The sequence below is a fragment of the Fundulus heteroclitus genome, chromosome 11 (genome assembly GCF_011125445.2).
Source record: "Fundulus heteroclitus isolate FHET01 chromosome 11, MU-UCD_Fhet_4.1, whole genome shotgun sequence".
NCBI classification, from domain to species: domain Eukaryota; kingdom Metazoa; phylum Chordata; class Actinopteri; order Cyprinodontiformes; family Fundulidae; genus Fundulus; species Fundulus heteroclitus.
The window spans coordinates 36,197,041-36,215,204 of NC_046371.1; the positions used below are offsets into that span (position 1 = coordinate 36,197,041).

General features: G+C 39.6%; 1 long non-coding RNA gene across 1 annotated transcript in view; it reads left to right on the top strand.

Annotated features, from left to right (window-relative positions):
• The first annotated feature begins 4,724 nt into the window (after positions 1–4,724).
• Positions 4,725–18,164, top strand: part of LOC110368866 — a 57,461-nt gene continuing 44,021 nt past the window's right edge. The window contains exon 1 of the long non-coding RNA XR_004931976.1: positions 4,725–5,330. This is a non-coding gene — a long non-coding RNA (uncharacterized LOC110368866). The remainder of the gene's footprint in view (positions 5,331–18,164) is intronic.

The following is an 18,164-nucleotide window of genomic DNA, read 5'->3' on the forward strand; positions in this document are numbered from 1 at the left end:
TTGGCTGCACCCCTCAGTTTCTCTTGGTGCCCCCTACTTTGGTTGAATTTTTCAAAATTTGTCATCAATGTTAGTAAAACTTTAAAGTATTGGGGATAAGTAATCAACATTGTGAGTTTTTGAGCATGTCTTGGAGGTGTGGCCAGGCATCAAACTTTGCCTTCTCCCCAAATAATTCCAAACGCTGTAACTTTCTGAAGGAAAGGCATCGGGTTGTCACTATTCATCAAATTATTTGAAGACCTCGATTCATAAAATTCATTTTGGCACAATTGTCTGCTCAAAGGTTTGTTAAATTGTTTGTTTATTCAGCACACTGTGTTCCGGCTGCGCGGCTACTGCTAATGATAGCCACTCTGTTGATACATGTATGGTTATCTGCTATAGAGGGGGACAGTGACAGGCAAAGAGCAGTGCAGAGAAAGAGCCCTACATTTTTAAAGGGGTAGGGACACTTTAAATTAAACAAAAAATAAAACTCAGTGAGCCAGCTGGTATCGACTGAGCTTCTAGCTGCCGAAGCTTCTGCCTGGTTCACAAGGCAGAATAATCAGCCATATTTTTGCCCCGATCTTCCCCTTTCCAACATGCCCCAATTATTGGGATAGCTCTTCAGAAAATCTTAAGAGATATTCCTGCCATGTGTGGTGTGTTAAGCCTGATCTAGTCTGTTTGGAAGGACGTTGGATCGCTCTGATCTCAAATCGGGGATATTGAACATGTTGGACTGTGATGTACAGCTTTGCTAGTGTGTGGGGTGTTCCCCGAAGACAGATGAGCGCGACGCCTGTTCAATGTTACGTGTAGCCAATCAGAATGCGAGGTGAGAGAAACGGAGAGAAAAAAGGAAAAAAAAACACAACTCACCACTATATCATATACTAGCAAACTGTTGGAGTACCAACCATAATTTTTCCTGATTTACCATATGATTACAATCATTAGTACTTAATTAATGTAATATGTTTTCAGTATTGTGCACTTAAAATGGCACTTTATATTGACTGTGCAATCGGGCAATCTGCAATATAATTGAGCATTTAACACTTTCGCACTTTAGCACTCTGCACTTTAATCAGTCCTTTTCTATCTAATTTTAGCTTCCCCTGGGCCTGTATACTTTATCATCTACTATATTTTGATTGTTCTTGCTTTTCCTTTCATTTTGTATCCTACTGTTTTCAAGGAAATGTTATCTCTCTATGTAATTTCTCCCCCTGTTTACTGTTTACAGCCATGATGGCTTACTGTACTAATTGTTTTTACTGTTTTATTGATTTTACTATTTTATGTTGTTGACTCAACCTGCCGAAGGGACTACAGATGGAAATTAGCCATAGGCTATAATCTAGCATATTTACATGTCCATTAATATGCATTTCCCTTTTTTAAATAAATAAACTCAACCACAGTGCAGCAAACATAGAGCTCCTGTCTCCTCTCCTTTTACCCATGCCGTTTTTATGTATTTTCTCTGTTAAAATGAATCCACAAACTATTGTACTGCCTCGTCGTCCATGTGTGTTTACTCTGAATTCACGTGTAATCTTAAGAGGTTTTGTGAGATTTCCCGTCTGACAGCCGAATGTTCCTGAGTGAAATCTGTGTGTATGGTATGTTGTGCTTGCCGTTTGACTGGACACCACACACTGTACGAGCAAAACTGTTATAGCTAGGATTTTCTATCATTATGTGTGGGGTCTCTCAGGCTTTGAAAATCGGGTTGACAATTTTAAAATCGTGCTGTGTGAACCCGGCTTTAGCTGTGAGCACTGCCTGCTCAGCGCTGTCTCTTACGATTGACCTGACATGGCTTCAGTAGAAATATCCTGAGAAAACCAATGCAGGACAGTGACAGTGTTTAGGAGAATGTTGGACACATTAGGAAAGTTGGGGGGTAGTTAGACTATCTTTGGGTTTCAGTATAAATGTTGGCTAAGTAGAGAGCTATAGGTCTCTTTCTGTGCTCTGTTTCTTGTGAGACTCACTATTACTGTCTCTTCCTGCTGACCTCCAGATGAAACTGGAAAAACAACTTTGACCCTTTATAAAATAATGCATATTCTGTCTAAAACTGTCTTTTCTGGCTCTCTGTTTTTTCATCTCCTGTTCTTTAATTCCCCCCCTATGTATTTACACCCACTGTGGCCACCTTTTAAAATGCCTTTAAAATGTTTTGTACTGGTCTACACGACATTTTACTCTCCTGTCCCATCATCCACATTTTGATTGAAATAAATAATTACAAAAAAGCCTTGTCTAGTGACAGCAATCAAAGCAGAAAGGCTGTTCTCACAGAATTGTGTTAGCAGTCACTGGTCAAACACATAGTTACCAAGTTATTGATATGAATTTAAAAACCAAAATGAAAACAATTAAGTCAATTTCACCTCACTGCTCCCTTCTTTTCCATCATTTACAACGCCTGTATCTCTCTCCATGAGCTGTCTTAATTTGGTCAGTAAGATCTAGATTAATTGTGAGCATGAAGTACAATGAAAATCTATCCAGGTGACACCAAAAATCTTGCATCAATGTAGTTCTAAGACTATAAAGATTTTTTTTACTTCTGCCTTTTTACATTTTCTGAAATGAATGATTTTATTTTATTGTGTTGTAACAGTGGAAACTATAGCACTGACTGGGGATTTGGTACATCCAGGTTTTAGTCCCTTCAATGTTCCCGTTTGTTCCTGAGTTCCCCGTGTTTCTGTAACTTTTTCACTGACAGCATATCATTTATGATGCACCTGCCAATGTCCTGTTGCTGCTTCAGTCCTTCGCCTCCACTAAACATGAGCTTTTTTCCCCCTCAGTGAATAAAGTAGTATAAGCAGGCCCAATGCGTGGATAGATTATACAGCAATATAACCACTTGAAAACAATGTTAATGTTTAGAAACTTTGAAAAAGACCCTGTTCCCAAATATGAGAATAAAACCTGTTGAAATCACATCAGGTGTTTGATGTTCCGACATCCAAATATACTTGCTGTACTTGAATGCAGCATACGTACAGTATCTGTTTGTAAAATCGCTCTTGACAATGGAGATTTCACCAACTGGCATTTTGTACCGTGTCCAGGTTTGGGCTGATTGGATACTACAGGTAGCTGTTTGAGTTTTAGCAGATTTTCTCAGTATCTGTTGTAGTACATTCAGCTTGACATTGTTTCAAGTGAGTGATTTGCAGAGTGAGCAACATAGTTCAAAGTCCTGTTTTAAAAAAAATAAATTCTTATACTGGGTGAAATGGTCCTTCCATCCTGACAGTAGTCAATAAACTATGTATTCAGAAAAAGGTTAGAAAATTAGATCTCTGTGAAAGCTGTAGGCCTGTAAAAACTGGCCAAGCCTTTCATTTGGTCCGAATGGAAAGAACCAATCAGATGCCTTCATGTCCCATCCTGTCCACGCCCCCTCTGCCCCTCGAGTTCCGGGGATATCACCTTATCTATTGGTGGTTCCACATGCTAATCATTCTGACAGTGATGCCCATAGGGAGAAATCACGGGGGTTGGGGAAGCCAGGACCCCCAAAATCTGGGGAAAAGATAGATTTGTCCCCCTGATAAAATCATTGGAGAAACCTATAAAATTAAACAATATAAAAATGAAAATGTGAAAAAAAAAGAAAATCTGCCAATTCATCTAGGAAACAAAGGATGCATTTATATCAGTCTTTGATTAGTTCTTACCTTGATGGTCTTACGTGAGTGCTAACGTATTATATGGCCAAAAAATACTATGTAAACAGAAATTGGGGAATATTTAGGCTAATGTACAAGCAAATTTAAAAGAAAGTAGCTAATATAAATGTAACTATTCTTAAAGTTTGAACCCAACATGCTTAGTTAAGATCAGAATCAATGTAATGGCTGAAATTTAATACCCTTCTAAACTGCTTTTTATAGTGTGTATATACATCAGAATTTCTATCAGAAGAAAAGTAGTTCTCTGCCCTGTTTTGATACAAACTAAATATTAAAATAAAACAACAAAATAAAATGATGCAAAAAAGTCTCCTTTATTTATAAACATTTAACTTTGAGCCATCAGAAACTGTCATCCATCCACTAATGTACCAAATATTTATCCACTCTGACAACCTCTATGACGCAAAGAAGCAGCACAGGATGTTGAACGTATATTCTCAACCTATAGCTCTGTAAGTGACCTGTTTTTGTTACTGGGAGTTATTCAGTTATTAAAAAGGGAACAAAGAGTAATATGCAGCAATGTTCCTGCCTCAGCCTGAACCCTTTAATACAATTATTGTGTTCTATTGTGTGAAGGTAACACCAGCCGGTGGAATGCTGATTGTGATAGGGTGGAAGTGTCTGACAGAATTATCTGTCAAGTGGCTCTCTGGCCACAGATACATGATTTCATGAGGCCCCCACTCCCCTCCAACCTCCACACACACACACACACACACACACACACACACACACACACACACACACACACACACACACACACACACACACACACATAATTATATACAGACACCGTTAAAGCTGCAAGCCGCTCACACACACCATGTCTGACCCAAAGGTCAAGGTGCACTGACTCCAAGGTTTGTCTGACTGGGCCTCTTGAAAGTCTCTCTTTGCATTCCAGCGCCTGGAGGAGGGGGGCTGGAGCAGCCAGGCTTATTACCGGAGCGAGAGAAAGAGTGATAGAGAGTGAGAGAAAGACGGAGGGAGGGAGGGAGGGAGGGAGAAGTGGGGGGTTGGAAGAAGCTGGAAGATATTACAGACTATTTCCTTGCCTAGAAGCTTGGCGCTCGTTCCCTCCCACTCAGGGAGCTCACATTAAGAGTTTTACAACAAAGTGGAGAAAACGCTGAAAACTTGAACCTGCTCTCCTCCGGCTGCATCGGCCTTCCTAGCGGCTCACTTGTTTTCTTTCTCTGCCGCTGCCTGCGCATGTTTCTCGCTCTCGCTCTCGTCCTCCCCCTCCCTCTGCCTCCTTCTCTGGGCTGTATGTAAGGAGATCACTTTGTTTCCGTAGCCTTTTTCCGCGGTGCTGCAGACACACATGGAGAGGAGGATTGAATTTGAGGAGATACTGACAGGGTGGGGGGCGAGGGGTGGGGGGGTTCACAGCTGCAGGAGTCCCCTCCATCTTCTCCACACCAGGACTAATGCTCCCCTCCCTCTCCCGCTCTCTTCTTGGGGTGTTTGACTCTCCCTCCGCCGCGCTCTCTCTCTGCTTTTTGCCTGTCGGAGGGGTGGGGGTGCCATATGGAAGCTCAGAAAAATTTTAGCGGATCGGAGATAAGCAAGAGGAATCTTACATTTGCAAGCTCAGATGTCGGGAACTATTTGGTAAGTGCTCTTCTGTTTCTAGCTAAGCACTTTTCAGAAGTTCTGTCAGTGAGACTCTCCATCTGCCTGACTTCTCTCTGCCCTGTAGTTAGCAGAATGGGTTTGTTATTGTTGGACTCGTGTTCTGTTATAGGAAAAAAGCTTAAGCAGAACTTTCGTTTTTCACTTTACGCTTCACCGGTTGAAATGGGCTTCTTTTCCCTTGGCAATACGAGGGTTTTGAATTTAAAATGTTGACGGTCAAGGTGGAGTGATGCAGGGGGGATAGAAAAAGGGGCCATATGGGGGAAGGGAATTTGGAGGGGTCAAAGAGAATGGCACGATGGCTTTAAAAACTTTTCTCAGCTGTGACACTGATGTGTATGATTTGTATTTTGACATGAAGTAAAGGTGATTTTATTAGGTTTTTTTCAAATTATTATTATTTGCCCAATTAAATTGATCCAGTCCCATTAAAATGTGTTGGATTTAAGTTATAAATAACAGAAGAATATTTCCCTCATTCTTTTTTATTAATTTATTTTTTTATAAAAAATCTAAATGTATGTTACAGCTCTGTAAAATAACAAATTGGTCGCTAACTTGTTTTAATCCAGAACTCTGCTAGTGTGAGTTGTGAAGGCCACGGTCGGCTGAGCGTCATTTTGGATTTTGTCGGCCTTTGTTCAAATGCTTCAGGCTTCCAGACTTTTCTAGTTGCATTGCTGAGCTTAATTGTTGCAGATTATTATGGCTGCTGTCTTTTTTCTATAGAATACTAAAAAGGATAATGGTAGATTTTTCTCTTCGGGCTTATTTAATGATCCTTTTGTGGGATAAATGTGCATCTGTGTCATTATAGCATGGTTACAGCAATGTATTTGACAAGGAATTATTGCATTTAGTATTTATGGATATTTAGTTTCTTTGTATGAATAAAATCCCAAATCAACTGTTTATTTTTTTCACAAATTATTCACTAAATATTCCCCATTTCCTGCAACTGAACATAACTAAAATAAAACTGGAGTTTTTAACTGATTATGTCCCTCCAAAAACATTTTCTTTGCTAAATCTCAACATTGTAAATTCCTTTGTGTTCCCTTATGTATTGTTTTTAGACTTACCTGTGAGAAAGTGCACAAACCATTCTAACTTTGCATGAATGCAAAGAGAGAGAGAAGTGGTTTGGGGCAGCTGCTGAACTTTAGTGCCGTGATTTATGCGCTTCACCTTGTTGGATCGTTGGCTCTTCATGGGTTTTGACCTCACTCTCTCTTGTCTCGTTGAAGAAATCAGACCCCGTCTCTGACTCATGCTGTACCTTACTCTCTCTCTCTTTGCATTAGACATGACAGCAACATGGAAATTAGGTGTCCTGACTTGCAATTGTGAACATACTTCTTTCGTGAAGGTGCTTTTTAAGTTTTAATCTTAACTAATTGAGTTTCTTGATTTAAAGGATGCAGGTGAGCTTTTTTTTTTTGTGTGCTGGATTTCAGTCAACACCGCAGCTCTTACGCTTACACACACACACACACACACACACACACACACACACACACACACACACACACACACACACACACACACACACACACACACACACACACACACACACACTATCTACTCCAGAATCTAGTTCTCTATTTTGAGCATGTAGGTCACAGTATAATGAAGCAGGAGAACAGCAGCCCGTTGTCATGAGGATTCACAAAGTTTGCTGTCAAAAAGTTGCACTTTTAATAGAGGTGGCTCCTCTCCCTGCTCCAACTGAGCCAACTAAAAACACTAATTGCTGGCTCAGCACTTAGACACAGAAATACTAGATTCTCTGTTATGGATGGGCCAAATGACGGTGCGTTTATTGCAATGGCAACAAGAGTTGATAAAAGGTGATTTAAAATGTTCTGCAGCCTTTTTTTGTCAAAATATTTTGTAGGATGGACCAGAGTCAAAGGCTGGTAAGCTACAATGTTTTTAAAGATACTCATATTTATTGCTGCAAAACAGAGGACAAAGTAGAAAATAATGTTAATAACAGTACTTTTAGAGTTTGGCTTGTGCAAACATATAGAGTTTATCAGTGTCACAAGAAAAATCTAAATTCTCACAACCATTAAAAAAAATCACAATAAAGATCGATGCCCATCCTTATCCTGAGTCACATTTTCTTATCTGTTCAGATCCATATGGAAAAATTGAAATCACTTTTTGGTTTAATTTAATTCCATAATAAAACAATGCTGCTGTTCCATTTAAAAGGAGTAAGCATGTTTTTCAACCCTTAGGAGTATAGGTGTACGTATAGATCGTACCAGTTTTTCGTCCTTCACACCAAGCAAAGACTTGTCAGATAACCCCCCTGACCCCAAAGCCAGTTTTAGCCTTTGCCTCATGCCTCGTCTGGTTATAAATTAGCCCAGTTGTTGTGTGCAAGCAGTGAAAAGGAAAAGCTCACTTAGCAGCAGTGATTTATGAGTTGTTAGGCTGCTGCTGACATCTGAATGACACAGGTGGCATTGAGGATGAAAACAGAAACTCAGAAAGCGGGCAGGATCGGAAGGTTTCAGGAAATAGGAGGTGGTTTCCTTTTCTGCCACTCAACCAAGAGAGAAACAGTAGTTACATTTCAGTAATCCTGCTCAGAGTTGTTTTTTTCTCTTTCACAGAACATGCTTGGAGTGACACATTTTAATTCAAACTATGCTTAGTACTTAAACCTATTTTAAGTTTTTCATCCTTACAGTATTGTGCTCATTGTCAGTTGTTGGTAGTCAGAGATCTCTAATGATCCACATGTAGCCAAGGATAATAACAAATTCAAAGTATTCCAGTTTTGAGTATTTCAGTTTCAACTTCTCATATCTTGCAAAGACCAAACACTATCTTCTATATACTGTATTATAAAAGTCTTACAAAATCAATGAGGTATCCATCACTGTAAATCTAGTTGTGCATACTTCCATTACAACCATAATGCAACTAAGATAATTGTGTTAGGATGTTTGTATGAGAGTCCCAATCTGGGTATTGTCTTACTCGGGCGCTGATCACATTACAAGAGTGCAAGTAAATGAATTAAGTGGGGCTCTCTAGCCTCTCCTGTCCCCTTCACAGCCATCTGTAATACACTTAAAGCACAACCTGTTTTTAAGTGTTGATTACCACATATTGTGAGTCACAAAGTTCAGACATTGATGGTCTGCTTAATAACTGTGGCGTTATTTAAATTGTTGGAAGATCTTAACGGGAGACTAGCCTAAGTTTGGATTTCACACTGTCAGGGGGAGTAGCCAACTTTCCTCCTGTTGAGCCAAGAAAATTACTACGCATAAGCCCTAATAATGCTAACCCCGATTATTGGCACAGTTTTAATTATGGTGTCAAGCGACCAAGGAAGACAAGTGACATTTGTTTTTTTTCCCCCCCATTCATCATTCATCCTCCTGCTAATATCTAAAGTCTAATAACCAAAAACCTCATAAGGTGTGTGGAGGTAGAGATTTTGAATATGTCTAAAATCTGAAAGTTTCATTAAATCATTACAGATAGAGAGATGGTTGCACATTGAAAAGCTATATGTTGTAAGCAACTGCCTCTATTTAACATGGCCTGAATTATGAATCATTAAGTCATACAAGCAAATACAATACAAATACAAGCCCTTACCATGCATTTTAAAAAGATCTAACAAAGGCTGCTGAGTCTCACAAAAGTCGGCCCAAGCTCTCACATATTTGTACATATTCAAATTTTTCATGGGACAGCTCTAAAGATATGCCACTTGATGCAGTGTAAAGTAGTCACGGGTCAAATGCGGGTAATTTTATGAAGTGACAGGTTTGCAATTCAAACAGAAAAACTGTGTTAAATTTGCATAACTGACCTGTTGAAGGGCAGCAGTGTGCCTGAGTTGCTGCTAGTCTGTTCTAATTGCATCCAGTAAAAGAAGAAAAACTAGTAAAAAGTACCTTTAGCATTGTGACGTTACACTCCGTCATAAGTGGGCGGCAGACAACAAAAACGTTTCCCAGGAGAGTCAAGAGAAAACCCCAAAGTTAAATTCCGTGTCAATGGTGAGCTGACTCATTTTTGATGAGAGCAGCCAGTGTGACACTCTAAAAGCACATACCTGCCGAGATCGGCATGCCCTTTGCTCCTTACAACCGCACATCAACGGAAATAGGTTTTTATAAATATTTCAGTCTGACCTACTTTTTCTCATATTCCTAATATTAACACCTTTCTGATACATATACACCTTGAAACACTGTAGTTGTTTGACAGAGTAATTCAAGAAATTAGAGTTTTGTTATGAACACAATTCAGTTGGAGGTTTTAAGTGTTTTTTATGATTAAGATCTTTGCTCAGCGTTTTTTACTACAACTCACATTCCCCACTTTTCTACCAACACAACAATATTTAAACTTTTGTGTCACATTCAGACCTTTTTATATAATTGATTATACACGTGTATGGGTACATATAGAACATGGAAGTGACAATACAATTACGTCTGATGTTGATGAAAAAGCAGAATTTGGTTTTTGGTATAAATTCTGTGCGGTTGTGATAGTGTACAGCAGTTTTATGAAAAATATTATTGCAAGTGGACTTTGACAGAGGAAGAGGTTTGTTGTTCACTATTATATAATTTCAATACACTAAGTTGGTTCAAAAACTCCTAAGTAAATTAAGCATAATACACTAAATGTTCCCAGTCTGATTTTGTGAGGAAAGAAAGTCATGCTTTTCTCTTGGCGTTACCTTTTGAATGATGCACAGATCTGCAAGCTTTGATTTTGAACCTTGTATGAAGTTATTATTTTACTGCAGTGTTAAATTATCAGTAAGTTTGAAAAAGTCACCCTTGGTGTTTGTGTGTATGCATCCTTCTTCAAAGCCTTAAAATGGACCTACTATCATGCAGTTCTCTAGAAGATAGGATGATTTATTAAGAATGAATCTAATAATGTAAAATATTAGATCTAACTGAGTTTGGGTGTTTGTTGCCAAGGAAAATGTTATGCACAAAAAATAAAATTTGTGGCTGGTAAAATGTTTGAGTGACTAGTACAAAAACCTTCCCACCAGCCACTGTGGCAAGTGGAAAAAAAAACATTGTATTTTTCATTTTACTGCCCCTACACACAACCATTAATGTCAAAACCGCTGACAACATAGATGAGTACACCCCTAAGTGAAAATATACAAATTGTGGCCAATTAGCCATTTTTCCCTCTCTGGTGTCATATGGCTCGTTAGTGTTAAGGCCTCGGCTGTGAATGGGAAGCAGGTGTCTTAAAGTTGGTGTCATTTCTCTCACACTCTGTCACACTGGTCCCTGGAAGGTCAACATGGAACCTCATGGCAAAGAACACTCTCCAGATCTAGAGGACAGTTTTTCAGCACAAGGACCCCGAACACACCGCCATGACAACCGCTGCCTTGCTAAAGGAACTGAGGGTAAAGGAGCTGGACCGGCCCAGGATGTCTCCAAACCTAAACCTTAGTGAGCGTTTGTGGGGCCATCCTCAAACTGAAGGTGGAGGAGCCTAAGGTCTCTAACCTCCACCAGCACCGTGATGTCATCATGGAGGAGTGGAAGAGGATTCCCATGGCAACCTGTTAAGCTCTAGTGAACTCCATGACCCAGAGAGTTAACGCAGGGCTGGAAAATAATGGTGGCCACACAACATATTGACTCTTTGGGCACAATTTGGATATTTTCACTTAGGGGTTTACTCACTTTTGTTGCCAGTGGCTTAGACATTAATGGCTGTGTGTTGAATTATTTTTACAGGAGAGAAAATTGTCACTGTTATACAAGCTGTAGACTGTCTACGTTACATCATATCAAAGTGCCATATCTTCAGTGTTGCCCCAGGAGAAGATGATGTAAGATGTTTACAGAAATGTGAGGAGTATACTTCTGTGAAATACTATCCATAATAATTGCAAGGATCTAAAAGAGGGAGCTATAAAAAGTTCAGCAGTGTCAGGACGTTAGATTAAGGTTAACAAACTTCTCATACGACAAAGTCGTCTCAAAGTTTTAGTCACTTTTAAGTGGCTGAAAACCTTAATGTCTTTTTTTTAATCAACATGGGCAATAAAATGTGTAGAAGCTGTAGTCTACATAGTACACTTTGTTTTTAACTAGACCTTTCATAAAACTGACTACTTTTACTGAAAGTTATGCAATAACTTTCAATAAAAGTACAATAATTTCATTGTGTATTTAAAACAAAAATGTATAACTGATTATTTGTATTTTAAACACACAAGCAACAGCTATTTATAATATTGCTTAAATAGCATACAATACTGATATATTAACAGTGCTATCTCTGACATTTAAGTATTTTAATTTGCTACATAGTCTTACAAAAATCTAAAATAAACTCCCATTGCAATCAGGAGTCATACTTTTCACACAGAATATTAACTTGTTTTGCTGTTCTGCTCATTTTAATCTAACAATTTCTAACAATTCATTCTGAGTATGAAAAGCTTATAGTAGCTGTTATTCTTTATGGCAGTCTGCTTGGGGAAGCCATCAGTTTGTAATAATAGACATGCCACTTGCAACTTGTTAGCTGTAGTTCTAACCTTAAAGCAGTACTGTGTAAGTTTTGACCCAAGTATTAGCTTAAGCTGAGATATATAAAAAAACATTTTTTGGTAAAAATTGTGCTGCCCTTCTCAAAAACTGGCCTATGTAACTTCAGAGTGTCGGCTCCGCCACTGAATGGGTCATGTGACCTAGAGCGGTACTCTAGGTCACATGACCCATTCTATGTTATGGCAGTCTGAGCTCAGACTGCTCTAACAACAAAACAAAACATAAGACACTTACCTGATCAGACCTATTCTTGGTTCTCTGATGGCCTCGGTGCAGGTCCCATCCTGAGCACACTTGGTGTGCAGACTGAGTTCATGGACTTACCAGTAAGTCCATGAACTCAGTCTGCTGGTCCAAAGTGGTCTGCTATCAGATTCCACAGCCTGGATGGAGACTGTTTAATTTTGCCACAGTGCACTGTTGCCATTGGCCTTCATGGGCGCTTAACTTGGAAGTTACAATTCTAGCGCCCCTAGTGGCTAAAGGTTACATGGTGCTGTTTTAGTTTGTATAATAGTTATTTTTTCTGTCACTAGAAAACTTCCCAAACAGCCTGTTTAATCTTTCTTGTGAGCGAGGTAAAACCATAAGATCCTTATTTAAGCCAGCTGATGGGCTGAGTGCAGCAGCAGGGAAGAGGGCCAGGGCCAGGGAAAGTGCTGCTTTTCTATATGCTTAACACAGTTAGAGGAGACTGGCGCTTCTCTCAGCTCTTATAAAAGGGTCTTTAAACCATAATCATATCATGAAAAAGCTTTAGGGCTTTTGAACTTGTATCTTTTTAATGACTTTTTGTTCCCTGGTTACCGGTGAACAGCCCATACCCACTCACTAGACAGGCCAGCATACTTGTCCTTGTCCATATTGTAACTACCACAATAATTGCATCTATTTGTTAATAAAATGCAAAAACAGCTTATAACAGTGGCCTTGTTGTCTCAAAATAATGTTTTGTTTCTTTGTTATCATCAGTCCTAAGCCCCATTCACAGGTTATAAATCTAGGGCCCTCATGTAATAAATAAATTACTCCTCTAAGTCTGCTTTTTATGTGGCACATTCACATGAGGTTTTGCTGGATTTCACGTGCATCTCCAGGATATAATGTTGGCGAGCTGCAAATTGCTCATAATTTAACTTCTGGTCGGTTACATGTTTTATCAATCGACTCGAGGAATGACCTGACCCAGTGTGGGAGTTGACGTTGACACTGCTTTGCAGGCTATGACTACAGTTTGGTGCTGTTTTACTGCCAGTGCTAGCTAGCTGTGTAACAGACGGCTACACACAGAAGAAAATGATTCTTGCAATGCATGATATTGCTCCTCCTATTCAGCCTTTTCTTTATGATTCCAGGCCGATGGGGTTTTGCTGGCCTGGGACCCAAAAGGTCTTCTAAACACTTCAATTCACCCTCTATTCTTTTCCAAAAGCGAAAAAAAATGCACCCAGGAAACATTAACTACCAAAACATGTATTGGATCCCTCCCATTTCTGTACAAATCACAGAGATGCCTATTTGCATTGATTATTAATGTGACAGGACCGCAGAGTTCAGCGCAATATAGTGGGTAATTTGTGGGGGAACTTTACAAATTGCAGATTCGCACAGGATTAACAACACAGAAAATCTCCACAATTATTACAAATCCCAAGTGATCCCTCTGCAACGAATCTTGTCAGTATAAGGCTCTAGTGAGTTTGAGATAAAATTCTAAAAATAAGTAGAGAATACAGGTAACACAATCTTTCATCATTCTTTCTCAACTCTACAAGAATTCTTATTTTTTATTTTTTCTGACCTACTGATTTAGCTTTTGGCAGATTCCCACATTCTTACGACTATGGACAGTGTCATTTATGTAAACTTTAATTTTAATCTGACCATTAAAGGCAACAAGCATGAGCCAGAAATCATAAAAATGTGCTACAAGCTCCGTTTAGAAGTTAGTTGTTTTAAGTCCTAGGAAGGGTTCCTGTGCATGCATCAGAGCTCGTCTCTAACTTTCATTTATTTGCACCAGAAAACAGGCTGTTTGTTGATGCACTCAGACTTACTTTCCTTTTTTGATGTATTAAAACAAAACTTTCTCAGAGCTATTCAAGACAAAAAAGAAAGTGGCGTGTAAAATAAATCAGATTTTATAATGTTGCTAAATGTTAACCCAATCAGTATCAAAATGCAGAAACAAAGAGATCGCGCCACTATTTCAGTGCTTCCAAGATATGATCTCACATGTTCTGTTTCGAAATCTAGTTTTATTGAGCTAGTCATTAATCATGAAAGCTATTTACCTTCACTTTCTAGATAAAAAGCAAAGTAATAATGCTCTGTTGTTTTACCTCCTTGTGAAAGAACACATGAACTTCAGACTAAAATAATTAAAGTGGCTTTCAGCACTAAACTAATGACAGACGATAATTATCAAAGACCAATTATAAGTTCATTTTTAATGACTTAAGGCCAAGTCTTGGGCTGTGCTCTGATTATTTATTATCTATGACGGTGTCCTGAATTGTTCCTAATTCATCACAATAAACCGATTTTAATCTTAAAGCAACATTCAAGAGGATATTGCAAGGAAGGGCCGGCTGACAGGGCAAAAATGATCGCAACAACTTTCTTGCAGTAGAAATAGCAATTTCCCTATGATTTTTTTTTTTTTAAATGAAAAACCACAATCTATCATTTAGATTAGAGAACATTTAGGAAGTACAATTTTGCCAACTTGTGTCAAATAAAATAAAATTAAAAAAACTGTATTTTAATTTGAAGTTAAAAATTAGCGCAAAATCTATGTGTAGAAGTACGAAGAGCTGTAGGTGCACAAAATGTGGCTAACGAACGCATCGGCCACCATCAAAACTGCTGCCGGCTTGCGTGTAACTTAGCAAAATGCTTAACAACTAAGAAATAAACCGATACAAAACCATCATGTACATGTGTAGAAACCATTTGTTTATGGATATGAAATGGAAATAGTTTGGGATAAAATGGGGGCAGGAATTGGTTAAGGGGTGAGTTGAGCCAGAGCCTTTTGTTTTGCTCACACACAAGTCCACCAACAGAATTGAATGCTAGCCTAAAAAGCCCCGAGTGGGTTGATGATGACGGTGATGTCAGGTTTCTAAATGAGGCAGTGTGACCCATTACCCGAGATCCATTTCTTCTGACGCAGGCAGAAATATGGAACAAAAGAGATAAAAGGATAAAGGCCGTTTTATCTCTTGCTTGTCGATAAAGCTCCTGTGATTGCATTTGTTCTATTGTTATTATTATTATATTGAACGGAGAAGGTGGCTAAAACATAAGAAAGGTTTGATACCTACATGAAAGAGAGTCAGGACCCATAAGCATCTAAAAAACTATAGAAGAAAACACAAAGTGCAAACAGACGTCATACGCTTTCAATCTTTGGTCTTTAAGTAATTGAGAACGGAGCTGTGCTCTGAATTCCTGGATCTTTCAGAGCCTCCATCCCTACGGTGGAGGAGAATACACTGAACCAGTTAGACCTTGGTCAGCTAAGTAGCTGCAGGACTCTCCTCTGTCTGAATTTGCCTGTTCCAAAGCAGCGGCTGTGGCAGAGATTGCTGTGAGGTGCTTGGAACAAGCTTGCTGCTAAATGTAGGTCATTTACCAGATTTCATTTCAAATGCTGCTGACTTTGTTTGTTTTTGGAACAATCCAATAAGCGTTGCATTCTGTGGGATTTATCCCACTTTGTGTTTGAGCAATCTCAGAGATGTTTGTTTTGGACAGCTGCCTGCTACTTGGGTCAAGAGATCATAATCAATTTGTCTGCTTCTCTGAGCCAACAGGAGTCTGTCCTCTGACTGTGCAAACCGAGGCCTTTCTGGATTCACTCGTCAACCCGCCTGTGTGTGCGTGTCGTCGTGTACGAGTACATCCCACGTGATTCCCTTTGTACCGTTTTAAACTGCTGCATAAATGACCCGACCTTTTGTGGCCACACAAACGCTGTTTGGGAGCCAAAAAAAGGGGGGGGGGGGGTCATGCAGGGAAATGGCGTCCATTTATTCAGTGTTTCCTCTTTGATGGCAGTGTGGTGCAGCAGGGCTGTTGCAGAGAAGCTGTTGTGCTGGGGGGGGGGGGGGGATAATGCAGACACAATGAACTAAGTCAAACATTAGGAGTGAGACAAAGGACACTCCACTCAGGTCACCGGGGGCCGACTCTTCCCATTATCTGAGGGAAATGATCTTAACTGGGGGAGTTTTTAAACCCATCAGCAAATTAGTGGCCATGCCGGGCTGCTGGTGTGTGTTTGGGTCATGATCAAAGCGTCAGCAGCGCGTCTGTTTACAGAGGATCCCCGCAAAGCTCGGGACAGCAGTCACAACACGACAACATGGGGCTGGGCTTCCAGCAAGCACGTTAGAACGACTGTGTTAGCATTGTCACGGCCGGGGTATTTACTCATGGGAAGCACAGGGTGAGCGCTCTCTCATCTGCACTAAAAACAGCCGCATGTGACCAAGGCTACGCTAAGAGTCCCTGCACCACATGCACCCACTTCTGTTTTCAGAGGATCGGAAAAGAATAAAAAAAAACAGTGCATGTCTTTAAGCAGAGGCTAAACTTGATAGCGATTAGCTAAAATACCAAATTAAATAAACATCTCACTAACATCTCACATTTGCTGTTTAAAATTTGTAATTTGTGTTACATAATTACATTGGTGCATAAAAAAATCAAATGTTGGCTTTTTTTAGCTAAAACCAACCACCCTGTTTTAAGTGCCGTGCTATAAAGCACAGCTAATTATCATTGTCAGCTGATCCAATTATTTTCAACTTAACCTACTGTCAACCAGGAGGGTAATATCCAGTCCTGTTCTCCATTTCATTACAATTCAACACAATTACATTCAAACAAATTCATTCTAGCACCTACTTGCACAAAAAAAAAAAAAAAATCTGCAGATATTCCAGTTCCAGGTTTACAGTATTCCAGTTAAATTTTGGGATGATTTAATTCAAATAAAATCAGTACATTGCAAAACAGTGCAGCTGTTTGATAAAAGGCAAATTCTTAAAATGAATTTTAAGAAAATCAGCAAATCTGGCCCCTCACACTCAGGTTTGAGTGTCTTTTTTTGTTTCGTTTTAATGAGCCAAACAGCTTGTCAGGTTGTAACCATGTTTATTACTTTAAAACAAGGTGTCAATTATGTGGTAATTACATGCTCTTAAAGCAGCTACTTAACTGCTTGACATCAGGAGCATTTATGTTTTTGTCTCCCAGAAAGCCTTTTCTGTACTGGTGGGGCTGTAGAGAAAAGGCGTCTAAAAGTGTTTTTAACACCTAAAACCCTAGCTGGAGATTCCTTTAAAATAAATAAATAAATGGCTAAAGCCAAAGGAAAGCAAACTGAACTCTGTTTTCACAATATTTCAAACATCTTAAGTGAAGATGAATGCTAGCATGTGCTTGTGCCACGTTGTGCGTCGTTTTTCAAATGAAACCCTATGCGTGTTTGTGTGACTGAAGGGCCATTATGGGACAAGCTTTTAAGGGAGATCTGGGAAGTGGAAACCTAATACTGGCTGACTGCTGCTCTTGTGTACATGATCCCCACAGCTGCTGGAGTGAGAGGAGGAACCAAGGAGAGAAAAAGGGAAGAAAAGGAGAGGAGGGGGGAGAGGAGAGCGCGGTGCGCTCAGTAATTAGTTGTCTGGTTTTGTATTGACCAGTCTGGTGCTTAGGCCTTGGGGACTGTTAAATTTGCCATTGAAACTGAAAGGATTATGCACCCAAAAGAAATTAAACGGGAGCAATGAATAGATTGTTGGCCACATGGTGAACCGCTGTTTTTTTTTTTTTCCCCTCGTTTGGCTTCTTCTGCTTCACCTTCATTTTTCTCACTAAAGCCTAAATGTTTGTGTCAGAGGCTCCGGTTTTCCTGTTCTAGGTGCCAGATTTATGTTGGGATAGTGACTCCTCTTTTAAGGCTGAATCTACCAAAGAACGATCATCTTTGCCACGATGGGGTCAGAATCCTGAATCCCTGCTACACGTTAGCTGTACAGTGATGGGTGGGATTTTGTGGAAGTGTAAGGAAATATATTTGAACGATGACGTGGTGATTGCACGTTATTGCCTCTCTGTTTACTCCCACTGTGTCTTTTCTGACCATACGAGTATCAGAGGCTCCGTGCAATGACTTGTCAGAGCTTCCAAAGGCCTTTTCTGCAACAATAGG